The following is an 18,465-nucleotide window of genomic DNA, read 5'->3' on the forward strand; positions in this document are numbered from 1 at the left end:
ATGGACAGCCCTCCAGCTCCTAGCGTTATAGGGTTTAGTTTAGTTTATGACTTGTGACCATGCCTTGTGCCCTATGTTTTATCAGATACTAATGGCCAATTAGCCCCATATCAGATCCCAACGTAAGCATCTTGATCAGATCTAGTCATCCGATGCTTGGTGTAATTCTTTTAGTGGAACCCACTCTCACCTTTCTTTTGACCAGAACTTACTGGTCATCTTTTTTTAAGCAAACTTCAAAAAATGATGGATGTCTTTTTGCTAGAGTATATAGCAAGGATCCAAATTGTTGTCATTATGTGTCAAATATATGTTCTCCTTACTTTCCCTTTCACACACCATCCCTAATTCTGCTAATTGCTCCAATAATTCTAGTCCCATATTGTTTTTTTTTAATAACAAGCAGGAGCACTGCTATATCATTTAAGAGAGGAGAAGAAAGTCCAAATTCTTACAATAGTGATATTACATAAATAAGGTGGTACTCAAACTCTAAAAGAACCATACAATAACTAAACAATCCTCCAATCCTCCACCAATCCTCCACGGGCCTTCCTCTTAAGAGAAGTGGATCTCTAGTACCCTTAAATTTTGCCCTGGACAATGGTGTTCAGTTACTCTGGCTGAAAATCCCTTGCTCTTTCAGGCAATCAAATAAAGCAGCTACATCTTTCAGACACGAGACCACGAATAATGATTTTATTTGGTCATAATAATAACCAATGCCAATCTATCTGCAGCACAACCACATCGGAACAAACTACTGCTTTATTTGAGATCATGTTTCACTCCAAATGATGATGATAGTTGCGCCTATTCAGCGACATCCGATAAGATTGGAACCACCGGTGGCAGCAGTGCAACCAGGCCGTCATCTTCAACATTGACGCTTGCCGTGCCAAGCTCCCAAGCCTCGAGCTTGGACACCTTCGCCGTGTCCAACCCATTGTTGAACACATACAAGTGGCTGCTGCCTGTTGCGACGTGTTCAGGGTACACTCGAGCCATCATGCAAGTCCGGCCCCCACCTCCGAAGCTCTCAATGACAGAGTGGTCAATCAGACGCGGGCCAAACAGGAACTAATCCCCCCCCCCCCGCGTCGCTATCCCAGGCGACACGGGGGGCTCACCGCGCCGCCACCCACTAGCCCTCCCCGGGCCGCCACCGTCGCCGGATGCGGCGGCGGCCCGCGGCCGAGTCGAAGCCGACTCTGCTCGCGCCTCCCCTCTCCTCCTTCTTTCCTCCCGCCTCCCCCCAACCCCCTCCCCCCGGCCTTCAACCTTGCTCGTCGGCGCTCCTCTGCCGGTCGCCGGGCCGGATCCGGCCCCCTCCTCGCCGGATCCGGGGTCCCCAGGGCCGGATCCATCATCGCCCCTCCCTCCCTGCCGGCTTGTGTTGTGCCTTGGGGGGTCGGTTGTGTGGAGGCGCGCGGCCGTGCTGCCGTCGCCGGCGCTCACCCCGGTCGCGGGGCCCTTCCTGGCCGGCTGGTTGGTGGTCAGGGGCCGCCGTCGGCTTGGTCGCTCCTGGGCGGGCTCCCAGGCAGTTGCGCCGGGCACTCCCTTGGCCCGGCCGGGCCTGCATCGCCCGCTCGTCTTGGGGGTTGCTCTGCCCTCCCGCTGGACGTTGGCCGCCATCCTGGTGGCCTCCTGCGGCGCGGTGCCTGCCGGCATACCCTCCTGTGCTGCGGTGGCGTCAGATTTGTAAAGGGACTTGGGTGGAGGCGAAAGACATGGACCCGTTTGCGGGCCGATGACGGCGACACCCGAGGGCGCCGCTCACCTTCTTGAAGGCGTCATCGTCCCCCATGTCCCTCCTCTCTGATGAGCTCTCCGGATGAAAATCCTTGCTCTGCCCCCGCTGGCCGCCCTCCTGGTGGCCTCCTGCGGCGCGGTGCCGGCCGGCGTACCCTCCTATGCTGCGGTGGTGTCGGATTTGTGGAGGGATTTGGGTGGAGGCGAAAGCCATGGACCCGTTTGCGGGCTGATGACGGCGACGCCCTTGGGCGCCGATCACCTTGTTGAGGGCGTCATCTTTCCCCCTCGTCCCTCCTCTCCGCTCCGGTGGTGGTCGTCGTTTGCTCTCTTCGGAGAGTTCTTGCTTCTGCGCCTTCCTTCGCTCGGTTGCATCTACATCATTAGGGTTGCGTCGGTCGTCATCTGGCGGATGCTTTGCCGCCGTTGCTCTGGCGGATGCTTTGCCGCTGTCGTTGTGTTGGTTGAAAATCACCTCGAGCGGATGCTTTGCCGCCGTGGTTAGTTGGTTGGGTGGATGCTTTGCCACCGTTGTTGTGTTGTAGACCTTTGCACCCTTGTCGTTGTAGTTTACTTTGCAGGTTCAGTTGTATGGTTGTGCTAGGTTCGTAGGTCGGGTGAGTCTCCTCCCCTGTCGTTCTTGCTGTTCTTGTCTGTTATGTTGTCGTCCGCCACTTGTTTAGTGGTGCTTGTATTCGCCTTAATAGTCTCTGCCTATTAAGGTTTGTAATGGTCGTATTGCTTTTCTCTTAATGAAATACGTGCTCAGACACGTTCGCGAAAAAAAGACAGAGTGGTCAATCTGGATTTCGTCGAGTAATAATTCTTAGCTCTGTTGATCCTCAGGTGTATACATAACAAAAAGTTCAACTAAAAAGCAAGAGAGGTTTCTTTTTTTTTTTTGTAAGGAAGAGATGTTTTCTACTGCCACTGAATAGTGTATGGGACATAGAGATCTCACTAGTGTTCTCAGCGATATGCTCTTGTCTTTCTCCACATCCATGTCCACAAATCCTGCATAAATCGGTCTGTGCACCCCCTCTTTGGTCGATGACCTATACATGTTTTGCAAGGCAATGCACAATAAATAATTGTTATGTTTATTTAGAACAACAAATTGCTATCCCAGAGGCATTCAGTTACAAGAGTTGGCAGAACCTTGTCAGGTCGGTGCACATGAGAACCTTGTACGCGTCGTCATGCTTGAACACTCTGAAGAAGATGGTGGTCTGCTCCCGCATGTCGCCGGACGCCATCACGATCAGCCCGAACGGCCCGACGCCGCCCTGCACGGCGGCGCCCTTCTCCGCGCACAACTTCTGGGGATCTTGCAGCCACTTGGGGTCGAGCTGCTCGGCCTCCTTCAAGTTCGGGATCTCGAACACCACCTCCACGTCCGCCTGCAGGGTCTCGATGCCGGCGATCTCGTGCAGCCCGCCGGAGCCCACCACCGCGCCCAGCAGAGTGACTTGCTTCCTCCGCAGCGTCTCGATCTCCTCCACCGGCCACTGCACCAGCTGCTTCCCGTCGGTGTCCAGCCACAGGGATCTCGGAAACGACTGCACACACATCCCGTCACCCAAGCGGCAATCAGCAGAGCCAAAATTTTCTGTCAGATTGTTCGGAGGCATGCCAATGCCATGCCGGCGGCGGTCACCTGAATGCCGGTCCAGCCCTTGGCGACGTCGTCGGATCGGCTGTCCATCTCGTCGACCCACGCCCAGAGCACGCGCCGTTTCCTGCGCGCGTCGAAGAACGACTTGGCCGCGAACAGGTGGCCGCGGTCGATCCGGCGCCAGTTCCGGACGTCGGCCTGCTCGCCGTCCTCCACCGGCACCAACGTGTCGGCCTCGTCGTCGTACCGACCGACCACGTAGTAGTCCTCGTCGGCGGCCTTGCTGAGCTTGAGCACGTGCCTCACCCCGGCGCCGTCCGCCGACGTGTCCAGCCCCTCCGTGCCCTGCTCCGCCACGGGAAAGAAGTCGGGGCACTCCCAGCAGGGGATGCCCGGCGAGGCGTGCAGCGGCAGGGCGTTCCGCTCCCAGCTGACGAAGTCCGTGTTAGAAATCTAGGCAATTTTCGGTATATTTTAATTCCAAAATTAGATGTATAAACTAGCAATATTTCTATGACTTTAAGGAGTAAAAGAAAACATGTGAATATGTTTATACTTATCACACATATAAGCATAAACAATATAAATAACCAAAGTTTTAGGGAGTACCCTAAAGCGGGGCCGTTGCCGGAGGCATTGGCTGCGCTGTTACCAACTGGAGTAGACATCTACTCGGTTGGCCTCAGTCGAAGTAGTCGAACTAAATCGGTGCAGGAAGATGTTCGCAGTGCAGTCCCACGAACGGTCACCAAGATGTAGTTGACGTAGTCGTTCGGCCACCAGAATGTAGTCGACGTAGTTGTTCGGCTCGTCCACCAGGAAGTAGTCGTACAATCGGGCAAAGCCTTAGTATTTTTGAGCAGTCACGCTAAAGCGTTACCCAAAAACCTGATTGCCCGCCTATCCCGTGCAGGATCTCAAGGCGAGCAAGGTTTCGGAGGCCTGCTCACGCTAATTCTGTGCGCGCAGAGATTAGCGTTGGGGAACTCAGTTGTTGCAACTGGAGAGGGAGAAGAGAGGAGCCGAGTTGCCTCAGTGCTCTGGTGTAGGATGGATGAGGGGCATGGCACTCCTTATATAGTGACTCAGGTGCTCAGGTTCGTTGAACCTGGACACCATCAGAGTCATTTAGGTGATGCGGTTATGGCCATTAATTACAGATTTAATTGCACGTTTAATCGCACGATTAATTGCTGTCAACGGCAAAATAGCCATCACATCACACCGCGCCGCGCCGCGCCGCGCCGCACCGCACCGCCCGTCCGGCCGGCCGCGCCGCGCCGCGCCTCGCCTCGGCCTCGGCCTCGGCCACGGCCACGGCCACGGCCACGGCCACGGCCCGGCCCGGCCCGGCCCGGCCCGGCGAGGCGAGCGAGCGCGCGCGCGCGTGTGGTTCACCGTCCTCCTCTTACCGGCTTCACAAGTGGTGTACAAGAAGTCCACCTTTTAAGTCGGTTGAGATCCTCCTCAATTCCCGGTACGGAATTAAACATTGATTCCCTAGCATTAATAGTGGGCTTTAAATTCTTTTATTGCTTTAGAATAAATGGGCCAAGCCCATTACTCCAACAATCCCCACCAAGAAATTCAAGCCACACTAGAAATACCCTCATTCTCTCTTTGATATACCAGTATTCGACAGAGACTGTTAAGTTGAACTTCCATCTAGGACAAAGGCTACACTTATTCACAACTGTGCAATGGACTATGCCTTGAATTGCCAGTTTTGTGCAAACAAGTTTGACCAGAGCCCTACACTGGTACTAGGCTGCAAAAGCATCCCCGCGGTTTGGAGCTTATAAGTCATACTCCAGGCCCATCATGAGTTTCTAGAGAATACCCAATTCTCATAGACCATGACCAGTGGTCAAACTCATATAGGTGTGTTCCTTTCAGATGTTCTGTAGGACAACATCTTTTGTTTCAAGAAAACAACTCATTTGTTTAAAAGAAACCACCTGGCACACATTAAGGTATAGACCAACCTGCCATACAGATTAGAAGAGAAATGCACCTTATACACGGAATGAGCCCTTTTCACAAAGGTTCTCTTCTCACAGTCAGACTTTAGTTTTGTTTCACCATCCTAATTCACGGGATCTCCGATCACATAGGACAGGTTTCCACTATAGAATGACTCACGTGGGTCTCAAGCCCAATTCCATAGATGCATTGTCTATCACATTTCGTGAAAGACCCTTTGTAAACTGATCTGCCAGATTTTTATCCGTCTGAACATAGTCCAGGGCTATAACTCCGGAGTTTCTCAATTTTCTGACAGATTTCAACCGCCTTTTCACATGTCTAGATGACTTCATGTTATCCTTTGAACTATTCACCTTGACAATTACCGTTTGATTGTCACAGTTCATTAGGATTGCCGGTAACGGTTTTTCAACTATCGGCAAGTCCATAAGGAGCTCACGAAGCCACTCAGCCTCAACAGTGGCGGTATCTAATGCTGTGAGTTCTGCTTCCATAGTTGACCTCGTTAAGATGGTCTGCTTGCAAGACTTCCAGGAAACAGCTCCACCACCAAGTGTAAACACATAACCACTTGTGGCTTTATCTCATCAGCATCAGAAATCCAATTTGAATCACTATACCCTTCTAGTACCCTTGGGTACCCGGTGTAGTGAATTCCATAGTTCATTGTCCCCTTCAGATAGCGCATTACTCTTTCAAGACCCTTCCAATGATCATCTCCCGGGTTTGAAACAAACCGGCTCAGTTTGCTTACAGCAAACGAGATATCAGGTCTTGTAGCGCTCGCTAAATACATTAATGAACCAATGATCTGAGAATATCTCAGCTGATCTCGCATTATCCTTTTGTTCTTTCTAAGAATTAAACTGGCATCATATGGTGTTGAGACAGGTTTATAGTCGCTATAACCAAAGCGACTTAACACCTTCTCCACATAGTGAGACTGTGTAAGAATCACCCCACCATTGATCTCTTTTACCAGCTTTATATTAAGGATAACATCAGCTTCTCCCAGATCCTTCATCTCAAAATTTTGAGATAAAAACTCTTTGACTTCCTTAATCACATTAAGGCTAGTGCCAAAGATCAGTATGTCATCCACATACAAGCACAAAATCACTCCTTCAGCCCCACCATAGCGATAGTACACACATCTGTCAGCTTCGTTCACAACAAAGCCGGCAGAGGTCAAAGTTCTATCAAACTTTTCATGCCACTGCTTAGGCGCTTGCTTGAGACCATATAAAGATTTTAACAACTTACAAACCATTCCTTCTTGACCCTTTGATACAAACCCATCCGGCTGATCCACATAGATCTCCTCTTCTAACTCTCCATTGAGGAAAGCCGTCTTAACGTCCATCTGATGAACGAGAAGACCATAAGAGGCTGCCAAGGAAAGTAACACTCGAATTGTGATCAATCGGGCAACTGGTGAATAAGTGTCAAAGAAATCTTCTCCTTCTTTTTGTGTATAACCCTTGGCCACAAGCCTAGCCTTGTACTTTTCAATAGTACCATCTGGCCTAAGCTTTTTCTTGAACACCCACTTGCATCCAACCGGTTTACATCCATAAGGACGTTCAACGATCTCCCAGGTTCCATTAGACATAATAGAATCCATCTCACTCCTTACTGCTTCCTTCCAATAGTCAGCATCAGGAGATGAATATGCCTCTTCAATGGTTCTGGGTGTATCATCTATGAGGTATACAATGAAATCATCACCAAAAGACTTTACAGTCCTTTGTCTCTTGCTCTTTCTCGGAGCATCATTGTTATCCTCCTCAGGATTTTCTACAAGTGTATGTTCATTGTGTTCTATCGGCTCAGCAGAGCCATCATCCTTGATGAACTCTTGCCTAGATGAACTTGTTTCATCTCTCATGGGAAAAATGTTTTCAAAAAATGTAGCATCTCTGGACTCCATTATAGTACCAACATGCATGTCAGGTACTCCAGATTTCACTATTAAAAATCTATATCCAATGCTGTGAATAGCATAACCTAGAAAGATACAATCCACAGTTTTAGGTCCAAGCTTACGTTTCTTGGTTATTGGCACACTCACTTTTGCCAAACAACCCCATGTACGTAAGTATGACAGTGTTGGCCTTTTCTTCTCCCATTCCTCGAAAGGAGTTATCTCTTTATTCTTTGTAGGAACACGGTTTAGGACATGACATGCAGTCAATATAGCCTCACCCCACCATTCCTTGGAAAGTCCCGCTGTATCTAACATGGCGTTAACCAAATCCGTTAGAGTGCGGTTCTTTCTTTCGGCAACCCCATTTGACTGAGGTGAATAGGGAGGCGTCCTCTCATGAATAATACCATGTTCCTCGCAGAATAAAGTGAATAAATTTGAGAAATACTCACCACCACGATCTGACCTAACTCTTTTGATCTTTCTCTCAAGTTGGTTTTCTACTTCAGCTTTATAGATTTTAAAGTAGTGTAAAGCTTCATCTTTTGACTTCAACAAATAGATGTAACAAAATCTAGTACTATCATCAATCAAAGTCATGAAATATTTTTTACCACCTTTTGTCAACACTCCATTCATTTCGCACAAATCGGAATGAATTAATTCTAAGGGTGCCAAGCTCCTTGCCTCCGCGGTCTTATGAGGCTTACGAGTTTGTTTTGATTCAACACATACATGACACTTAGAATTTTTGACAAAAGTGAACTTTGGAATTAAGCTCAAATTAGCTAAGCGCATCATACAACCAAAATTAACGTGACAAAGCCTCGAATGCCAAACATTTGTTTCATCAACGTTAATAACATTGTATGCAATTTTATTACAAACATCTGACAAAGAAAGACGGAACAAACCTCCGCTTTCATAACCTTTTCCAACAAAAGTACCAAACTTAGACAAGATACATTTATTGGACTCAAAGACTAATTTGAAACCATCTCTACACAGTAGAGAGCCGCTGACTAAATTCTTCTTGATGGTGGGGACATGCTGCACGTTCTTCAGCTACACGGTCTTCCCCGAAGTAAACTTCAGATTTACCGTACCAACACCAAGAACACGCGCATGTGATCCGTTCCCCATCAGCAAGGAGGAAGTCCCGCCGGTCTGGTAAGAAGAGAACAAAGAAGCATCAGCACAAATATGAATATTAGCACCAGTATCAACCCACCACTCGGGTGAACCAAAGACTGAAAGAACAGTAGGTAATAAATTACCGTACCCCGAAGTTCCTCCAGGCTCGCTAATAACCATGTTGGCGGAGTTGTTGCCTTTGCGGTTCGGACACTTTGCAGCAAAGTGATCCGTACTAGCGCACACATAGCAAGCTCCCGTCTTCTTCTTCTTCTTAAAAGTGGTTGTCTTCTTAGTCTTTGGTTGGTTCTGCGGTGGCTTTTTCTTGTTCTTGTTGGAGTTGTTCTTCTGAATAAGATTGGCACTTGAAGCACCAACAACTCCTTTCCCACGTATGTCCTTTGCTCTCGCCTTCTCCTCGACATCAAGAGTCCCTATGAGTCCATCTATTGTGAACTCCTGTCTCTTATGTTTTAGAGAAGTAGCAAAGTCCCTCCAAGAAGGTGGCAGCTTAGAGATTATACCTCCAGCCACAAACTTATTGGGTAACACACATGGGGACTCTTTGCTGCAATTTTTGAGATCTTTTGCCAGAGTATGTATTTCATGAGCCTGTTCCACTACAGAACGGTCTTCGACCATCCTGTACTCAAGGAACTGCTCCATGATATACAACTCACTCCCGGCGTCAGATACTCCATATTGAGCCTCAAGAGCATCCCACAAAGCTTTGCCAGTTGGCAGCCGGATATAAGAATCCACCAGGTTATCACCGAGAACACTAATGATCAAGCCTCGAAAGAGGATATCAGCCTCATCGAACGCACTCCCTTCCTCTGGAGAGAATTGTTCAGGCTTACCCTCTTTCACATGGATCACTCTCGATAGTGTTAACCACAGTATAAGCCGCTCTTGCCAACGTTTGTAATTTGAACCATCAAAAGGTGATGGTTTGATTGATGCAGCAAAGCTAGATACCGAAAGCCTATTAACACAATCAGGTTTTTGGATTGTTAGAAATCTAGGCAATTTTCGGTATATTTTAATTCCAAAATTAGATGTATAAACTAGCAATATTTCTATGACTTTAAGGAGTAAAAGAAAACATGTGAACATGTTTATACTTATCACACATATAAGCATAAACAATATAAATAACCAAAGTTTTAGGGAGTACCCTAAAGCGGGGCCGTTGCCGGAGGCATTGGCTGCGCTGTTACCAACTGGAGTAGACATCTACTCGGTTGGCCTCAGTCGAAGTAGTCGAACTAAATCGGTGCAGGAAGATGTTCGCAGTGCAGTCCCACGAACGGTCACCAAGATGTAGTTGACGTAGTCGTTCGGCCACCAGAATGTAGTCGACGTAGTTGTTCGGCTCGTCCACCAGGAAGTAGTCGTACAATCGGGCAAAGCCTTAGTATTTTTGAGCAGTCACGCTAAAGCGTTACCCAAAAACCTGATTGCCCGCCTATCCCGTGCAGGATCTCAAGGCGAGCAAGGTTTCGGAGGCCTGCTCACGCTAATTCTGTGCGCGCAGAGATTAGCGTTGGGGAACTCAGTTGTTGCAACTGGAGAGGGAGAAGAGAGGAGCCGAGTTGCCTCAGTGCTCTGGTGTAGGATGGATGAGGGGCATGGCACTCCTTATATAGTGACTCAGGTGCTCAGGTTCGTTGAACCTGGACACCATCAGAGTCATTTAGGTGATGCGGTTATGGCCATTAATTACAGATTTAATTGCACATTTAATCGCACGATTAATTGCTGTCAACGGCAAAATAGCCATCACATCACACCGCGCCGCGCCGCGCCGCGCCGCGCCGCACCGCCCGGCCGGCCGCGCCGCACCGCGCCTCGGCCTCGGCCTCGGCCACGGCCACGGCCACGGCCACGGCCCGGCCCGGCTCGGCGAGGCGAGCGAGCGCGCGCGCGCGTGTGGTTCACCGTCCTCCTCTTACCGGCTTCACAAGTGGTGTACAAGAAGTCCACCTTTTAAGTCGGTTGAGATCCTCCTCAATTCCCGGTACGGAATTAAACATTGATTCCCTAGCATTAATAGTGGGCTTTAAATTCTTTTATTGCTTTAGAATAAATGGGCCAAGCCCATTACTCCAACAGTCCGCGCTTCGGTAGATTAAGGTGGAGCCTACGCCGTCGACCTCGGCGGCGATGGCGAACCTCCACAGTGTGATATATCCGTCGAGTTAAAACATTTAATTAAACATAACCACAATCATTTGACACATTAGTTTAATTAAGTGTAACTTGAGTAATGTTTTAAATATCCTGCTAAGGTCCTTAGCGGTTACCTTTTCGAAGGCTAAGAAAAGACTATATCCGGCTATAATCTTAGCTAATCCATTTAGTTGTTTTGCAAATCAAATTCACAGTTTCAGAATATTCAGTACATCATCAATTCATCATGTAGAGAAACAATATAGGACTTCAACTTCATGCTTTCACAAATCTAACACAAAGTTCAGATGATGCAACAACCATAAGTCTAACACAAACGACAGACCGACGAAGAAATGAGTTCACAGTTTCACACAAACAAACTGAAAGCATAAATATGAAGTTGATACACATCAGTGGCATCTGATCATTTCTACCCGTCTAATCATCACCAGCAGATTTAGCTGATTTAGCTGGCTAAAAGATGGTAATTTAGCTGATTTAGCTGGTTATAGCGGGTTATTAGCGGACTATCCTGCTTAGCGCCAAATGGACTTTCTCCTAGCATTTATGCTCCCAAAAGGCTATATCCGGCTATAGCTGCCGCTATAGCCGGTTATTTAAAATCTTGAACTTGACAGGCTGTTTCCAACTCACAGGCCGATCGAAACACACCAGAAGTCTCGCACGAAGGCGAGCGCAGAAGGTACCAGCATGAAATATTCTTTAAAAATAGTAATTAATTTTAAATTGCTTACAAAACAGCTTTTAATTTAGAATTAACATAAGAAATGATAGCCGCGGAAGAGAGAGTCTAACCTGTGGAAAATTTTCAATGGAAAATCAAATGAAATCAAGTAAAGAAAAACTATGACGGCACGAGGACGTCACATCAAGGCCACCGATGAGAATCCTGGTTAGCTTCTACACCTGAAAACAATTTAACAACAAACCCTGAATATACTAATACTCAGCAAGGCTTACCCGACCAGTGGGTATAACTTAGCCCACATACCTAGACATGCACGACATTTGGCTGGTGGTTTGTTTTGCAGAAAAAGCATCTAAAAGTGTATCCTTACTTTCAATATTTTAGCCGTATATTTTATATAGATAGACTCTCACTAATGTTTGCCTATCTACACACGCATGTGGAGCATCCAATTAAGATTCAGAATTGTATCCATTTTTATATCTCTAATATCCTAACTCATTTGCTATGAGGTGACAAAGAGATCAAGGCTCTCATATCCGCGAGACACGGCGAATCGATCCGATTTAACCTTGCAAGGTGGACCTAACCAACACGGCACGCAAAAGCCCCGTCGGACCCCATGCACCAACATTTCCCCTCCCCGCCTCGAACTACAGGAACCAGCCCAACGACATATGGTCAGCCGAGCTCAACGTGAGACCACCAAAAGTAAACATATGCATCCCAATTCTCCGCGACTACTCAACTCGTCCCGGGAGTTGGGTGCGGGTTCCTATACTTTCGAAGCAAAGCAGTACTCGGCTTACCGGTTTCGACTACCTCCTACTCCTGGCATGCGGTTAGTACAATTCAATCCCCGATCAGCACTGCCACAACGACCGGTCCTTAACCGACACGGACGGGGCTAAGACACCCAGGAACCATATCCTGCTGCCAAACCTAATACCATCATCCCCGCCCGGTCTCACATCTCCCTATCCATTTCAATTCATATCTCAAATACTGAAGTATAAAGATAATAATGTATCTCGCGAGTAACCTGCAATTACTCGGCTTCTAAAGTTTCCTGTGTCTCGCGAGTGACACGAAGTCACCCGACTTCTACCGGACTTATTTAGCCTGGCACCACTATCGACCTAGACATACTAGTAAAAACTCAAGAAAACCTAGGGATCATACAGCTAGGGTTCCAATCAATTCCTAATACATAATGCACAAGTAATAGATAAAACATATATATAGTGGATCATAATTTAAAATAATAGGACATGCACCGGGGCTTGCCTGAGGGTAACACTAAGTTAGTGCTAATATTATTTTCGGCCTTGGGCCCTTCCGACCATTGGGCCGGGTCTTCACGAATTCCTTCTCAATCCTGCCTCGCTAGCTCTTGGGCTTCATGGCTACGCCTGTTCCACAGTCACGAGATCGCATGCACCGGAATCTACATGTGTGCATATGCATATGATATGAGAGAATGTATATATGAATTACATATTTACAAAAATAAACCATAACTGAGGAGAATTGCTAATTATTCGGACCAACTACCCTAACCCTACCCGCTCAGCTGCCGCCACACCGGTCAGACCGGTCCAACAGACCAGTCAGACCGGTCCAGATTACCCCAAGCACGCTACCGGTCAGACCGGTCCTTTTGACCGGTCAGACCAGTCCTAACCGAGCAATGTCCTAAGTATATATATTGCAAGCTACAGCTACTAGACTCTTTCTTTACTCAATCAACCTCGGGGTGAATTCAAAGAAGTAATACATAGGAGGCTAAAATAGTTAGACAACTCTATGAGATTATTTAAAAGTATAACTTTAATTAAATTGGGAAATATGCTAGTTTAGGAACAATTCATAATTAAGTACTAAATTTTCATATAAGAAGCTAGTTCTTATTACTAAGACTATTTATTTAAGCCTACTCATGATGAACTTAACAATTAAGAAGCTACAAACACACACGTCCGGAGACTCCGGGTTTTAGCCCAGATTGTCCGGGTACAAATTTTCTGGAGTATCCGTGCATTCTAATGATGAATCAAAAATTAGCATGACACTACACCAATAAAATGTGTTAATTGTATGCGCCAATATCTTTTTTAAACATAAACTAATTATTATCTAATAAATATACTAGTACACGGATATATTGATTACCATACTAAACGATGTTTTCTAGACTTGTAACTTTTGCAATGAACTACACATTCCTAAAGCAAGCCACTGCCCTAGTTTCATAATTTTTGGACTAACCTATTTACCGAAAATAATTAAACAATTCTAAAACACAACCTAAACTTTATCAGAGGCAAAAAGGTCATTTCACAAGAATTAATATTTTTCCCCTGGAGATTTAGATCTAAGCATTCAAACAAAACTAATTTTGTATTTTTAGGATTTTTCCTTAATTTGTTAGGTAACCTGCAAATTTTGTCAAATGAATTAAAAGGCTCCACCGGTCAGACCGGTTATTATAACCGGTCAGACCGGTCATAGTCGAGCCATGGCGCAGGGCCATGGCCGGCGGCGTCCCGGGCGGCTCGGCGCTGGAATCCATGGGGAAAGAGGCCGAGGAGGATGAGGAACTCACCACGAACCCATTTTGGGGACTTGTTTGGGCGGAGGACGACCGGAGAGGTGGATTGACGGTGAGGGGCGGAGTTACTGTCCATGGAGGATTGGAGCTTCGATTCTCGCCGATTCGGCCGAGGAGAGGCTAGGCTGGAGGTTGGGGAAGGTGGAGGAGGTGGTGGGGAACTTTTATGCGCAAGGGATCGAAGCAAGGCGACCGGAGTGAGGAGATCGATGGAAGGGGCGGCGGTGGAACGAGCTCTGCTCGTCTCTGTCTGGAGGAAGAAGAGAGAGAGCTGAGTGAAAGAGATAAATACCAGGGGAGGATAAAAAAATTAAAAAGACTCCCAACCGGTCGCTCAGACCGGTCGGACCGGTCTAGCCCGAGCTAACAAAATTTTGACAGAATTTTTTTTCTAGCGATTTAACTATGAAGATTTAAAGCTAATGATCGAAGTTAGTTTTAATTATAGATAATTAACACCTGGTGTTACACACAGCCCGTCGCGGCCGAGCCACGCCGTGGTGGGGTCGCGGAAGTTGTTGCCCGTCACGTCCGCCGGCTGCGGGATGATCGGGTTGAAGCTGGTCTTGTCCCACTCCCGGAGGAGCAGGTCCGACGGGTTCTTGGCGAAGGCCACGTTCTGCACCTGCACCTCGTCGGCGTCGCGTCCGGTGTAGAGGATGGCGATTCGGCCGTCGGGCAACGTCGTGGTCGACCCCGACCAGCAGCCATCGACGTCGAAGGACGACGTCGGATCGAGCGCGGTGCCGAGGAAGGCCCAGTTCACGAGGTCGCCGGAGACGGGAGTGACCCCAGGAGAGCTTGCCGGCGCCGAACAACGGGTCATGCGGGTGTACTGGTAGAAGAAGCGGTACATGCCGTTGTGGTACAAAGGCCCTGCCACAGAACAGGAGGATATGGCTGCCACGCTCAGTCTCTTCAAATAAAAAAACTTTTAAAATTGGAGTAACTTTAAGATTAGACTGAATGCTGTCCAAAGATACTGAACAGAGAACCCAAGAATAAATGAAATTATTTTATTTAAAAAAAAGTGAAATTATTGGCAGAGAACTGAGACATGAAAAAGATTGCGTACCGTTTGGATCTGTTCAAAGCCATCCGTTCCAGCAAATGAAGGAAACCAGATGCAATTGAAAACGGAAAAAAGTCAGTCTGTTTCTTTCTCCTGAATTCTGTGACTTTGATGTGATCAAGCGCAAGGCGTGCGTACCGTTCATCCAGTTCTTGGCAGGCTGGAAATGGTAGGCAGTCCTGCCATGGCGACCATGCTGCAGGTGCTGCTTGCCGTTCATGGCGTGAGTCGTGGACGACGAAGACATGGACGGCAGAAGGCGAGAGTGAAATTGCACGCCGCTGCCATGGCCGGATGAGGGTGTTTTATAGCTACTGAAAATTGTGGATCGCTTGCGATTGCAGAAGACTTCAGCCGCAACAGTCCACCAAGTCTCCAAGTTTAGCACTTGTTTTTGACTTGACTGCGTGTGGGTGGTTTGTGTCAAACTGTCAATCTCTTGATTCGTGCCTAAGCACCGATAAAGTGGTGCTAAGCGGATGAGGTGCTGAGTAATCCAGGAATTGTTTACTGTTGTAAGTTTAACGCTCTATCTTCTCCATAGCAATAATCAATCAATACTGACGAAACGTCAGGGTCAGAAAGCTCCTCGCATTTTCGCAGCCATCGCAGGGTCAGACAGAATTCGGAAAGCTCCAAATCCGGCGGTTTTTTATTTTTTTTATTTTTTTTATTTACAAAAATATATTTTCGATTTGGAAATTTACATGAATATACTCCGGCCGCCCCGCTGCCGGGCGGCCGGGACCTGGCCGCCCGGCAGCGGGGCGGCAAGGGCATTTCTAAAAAAATTACACGAAGGTCCCTAGGGGCCGGTCGCCCGGCAGCGGGGCGGCCGGCCCCCAGGCCGCCTGCCTGCGGGGCGACCGGCATCCCATCACGGCGCCAAGCGCACGGGCCGATGCAGCGGGCCAGCGCTGCCTCATCAGGGACGCACGACCAGGAGCAGGCAGCCCGCGCAGCTTCAAGCTCAGCAGCAAGGCAAGGTAATTTTCTATAGCTAATTCTCATGTTGTGTCCCTTTCATGCTACAGGAATGTTCAGTTATTTAATTGCTGCATGTTTGCTCTGGCGGCTCTTCTGAGTAATGGATTAGCTTTTGCTCGATAATCTTTGCTAGTCTTTGTTTGCTTAATTAAGAGGGCTCTTTTATAGTATCTAGTCTATTCATTTTGGTGAGTCTCTTAATTGACTTTTTAATTTAGCTTTGCTTCCACTACTTATCTGACCAAAGGCTGTTCTTTGTTTGCTTAATTAAGAGGGCTCTTTTTTAGTATCTAGTCTATTATTTTGGTGAGTCTCTTAATTGACCTTTTAGTTTAGCTTTGCTTCCACTATTTATCTGTGACCAAAGGCTGCTTGGTCACAGATAAATAGTGGAAGCAAAGCTAAACTAAAACGTCAATTAAGAGACTCACCAAAATAAATAGACTAGATACTATAAAAGAGCCCTCTTAATTAAGCAAACAAAAACTAGCAAAGATTATCGAGCAAAAGCTAATCCATTACTCAGAAGAGCCGGCCAGAGCAAACATGCAGCAATTAAATAACTGAACATTCCTGTAGCATGAAAGAGACACGACATGAGAATTAGCTATAGAAAATTACCTTGCCTTGCTGCTGAGCTTGAAGCTGCGCGGGCTGCCTGCTCCTGGTCGTGCGTCCCTGATGAGGCAGCGCTGGCCTGCTGCATCGGCCCGTGCGCTTGGTGCCGTGATGGGATGCCGGTCGCCCCGCAGACGGGCGGCCTGGGGGCCGGCCGCCCCGCCGCCAAGCGACCGGCCCCTGGGACCTGTGTGTAATTTTTTCTATGAAAACTTTTTCAAAAATGCCTCTGCCGCCCTGCTGCCGGGCGGCTAGGTTCCGGCCGCCCGGCAGCGGGGCGGCCGAGGTATATTTTTGTAAATTTTCAAATCAAAAATATTTTTTAAAAAAAACGAAAATAAAAAATAAAAAAATAAAAAGCGCCCAAATCCGTGTCAGCCCGCAGGCCACTTTTTGGGCCGGACTTATGCAATGGGAACTGACAGGCCAGCCCAAAACGTCCTCAAAATTCTTCCACAGTGGCCCTGTTGGCGAACCAAACCAGGAGACTCAGTGCGAGCGCTTCTTCTCCCCTCTCGTTCTTTCTCGATGCTACAGTAAAGCGGAGGCGACAGGAGAGCGATTTTCTTTCCGGGGCCGATTCCAATGGTTCCCTTTCTTCTCCACTGACCCGTTCGGCGCCGGAGACGAAGGGGAACCGGGAATTGACCCCCGGTTGTGCATACTAGCCTAGTTTTATAGATCTAGGTGTAGTTAGGGTTTTTTTAGGGCTTCCTCTGTCATGGTGCTCCGACGGTCGGTGGGGGTCTCTCTCAGCCCCAGCGACATCACGGGCGCTGATGATTGGAGGATGGTTACTCTAAGGTTAGTGTATCTCCAGCTTTATGTTCATGGATTGGGGATCTTCAGTTTACCCTTCGTTAGGTTAGAGTTGGATCTCTTCTCGGTGAGGAATTCACCGGGAATCTTTTGCTTCCTCTTGGGTTTTTCGGCTGTCGTCTGTGTCAGAGGAGAGAGTCTGGTGATGGCTGAGGGGTTGGTGGAGCATGGCAGTGCTGATTTATGCGGAGGATTTAGCTTCGACGATGTTTTCTTTGTTGTTGTTTTACGCATCGGTGTTCAGATCCTTTGTGGGCTTCATTGTGCCTGCTATGCCCACGACTTCAACGTCGTCGCTGGCCTGGCTGCTAACGAATTGGCATCCAAAGCCTGGAGGATTGGAGCTTTTACCGGTGATGTTTTCATCGGATTTTGGTACCTCCAAGGAGTTTTCTTTGTGAGGTTTATTGTCCACTTGCCCCTGGTTGGGGGCTGGTGTTCATGGATCCCCTTCGTGGGATTGCTGTTTGTTGGCCGGAGATTGCTGGAGATGTGTCTGGCATCTGTGTTCCGGTAATGATGGGGATTGCCCGGGGCATTCAACGATCCAACAGCACATCGTGCTACTGATGGGCTTAAAATTTGAAGTCTTTTCATCAAATCGGAAGTCGGCCATAAATGTCTTCCTGGAGCTTCTTCATGGCGGGAGATGGAGGAGAACCAGGTTGCAGCAGCGATGATCGGAGATGGCGAAGAGCACCGGCTACTTCTCCTGTGGACTTATGTGTATTTTTTCTTTTTTTTAAGAAGTACCCGATCAGGGGCTTGGATGTAAAACTACTATATCAATAAAATCCTACCCTTTTCTCAAAAAAAATAGAAGTTTGATTTTCAATTTTTAATTACAAATGGGATAATATAGACTATCCAACTATCGAAGCCGGGCAAATTTGGTCCTTGATAGTTTCCAAAGTGGTTTTGTATTTTAAAAATAATAAAAAATCTAATTAGATCTAAAAAATAAAATCTAATTTATAAAAAAATGAAACTATTGCCAATTTTTTTTCTAACGACCTATTATTGCTCTATTTGAACCTTGGTTATTTAAAAATAATAGATA

General features: G+C 47.5%; 1 pseudogene; it reads right to left on the reverse strand.

The window, feature by feature from the left end:
* Positions 1-813: 813 nt before the first annotated feature.
* LOC120681378 lies at positions 814-15,220 on the reverse strand (annotated as a pseudogene).
* Positions 15,221-18,465: the final 3,245 nt, after the last annotated feature.

This window comes from Panicum virgatum, chromosome 7N (genome assembly GCF_016808335.1).
Source record: "Panicum virgatum strain AP13 chromosome 7N, P.virgatum_v5, whole genome shotgun sequence".
Classification (NCBI taxonomy): domain Eukaryota; kingdom Viridiplantae; phylum Streptophyta; class Magnoliopsida; order Poales; family Poaceae; genus Panicum; species Panicum virgatum.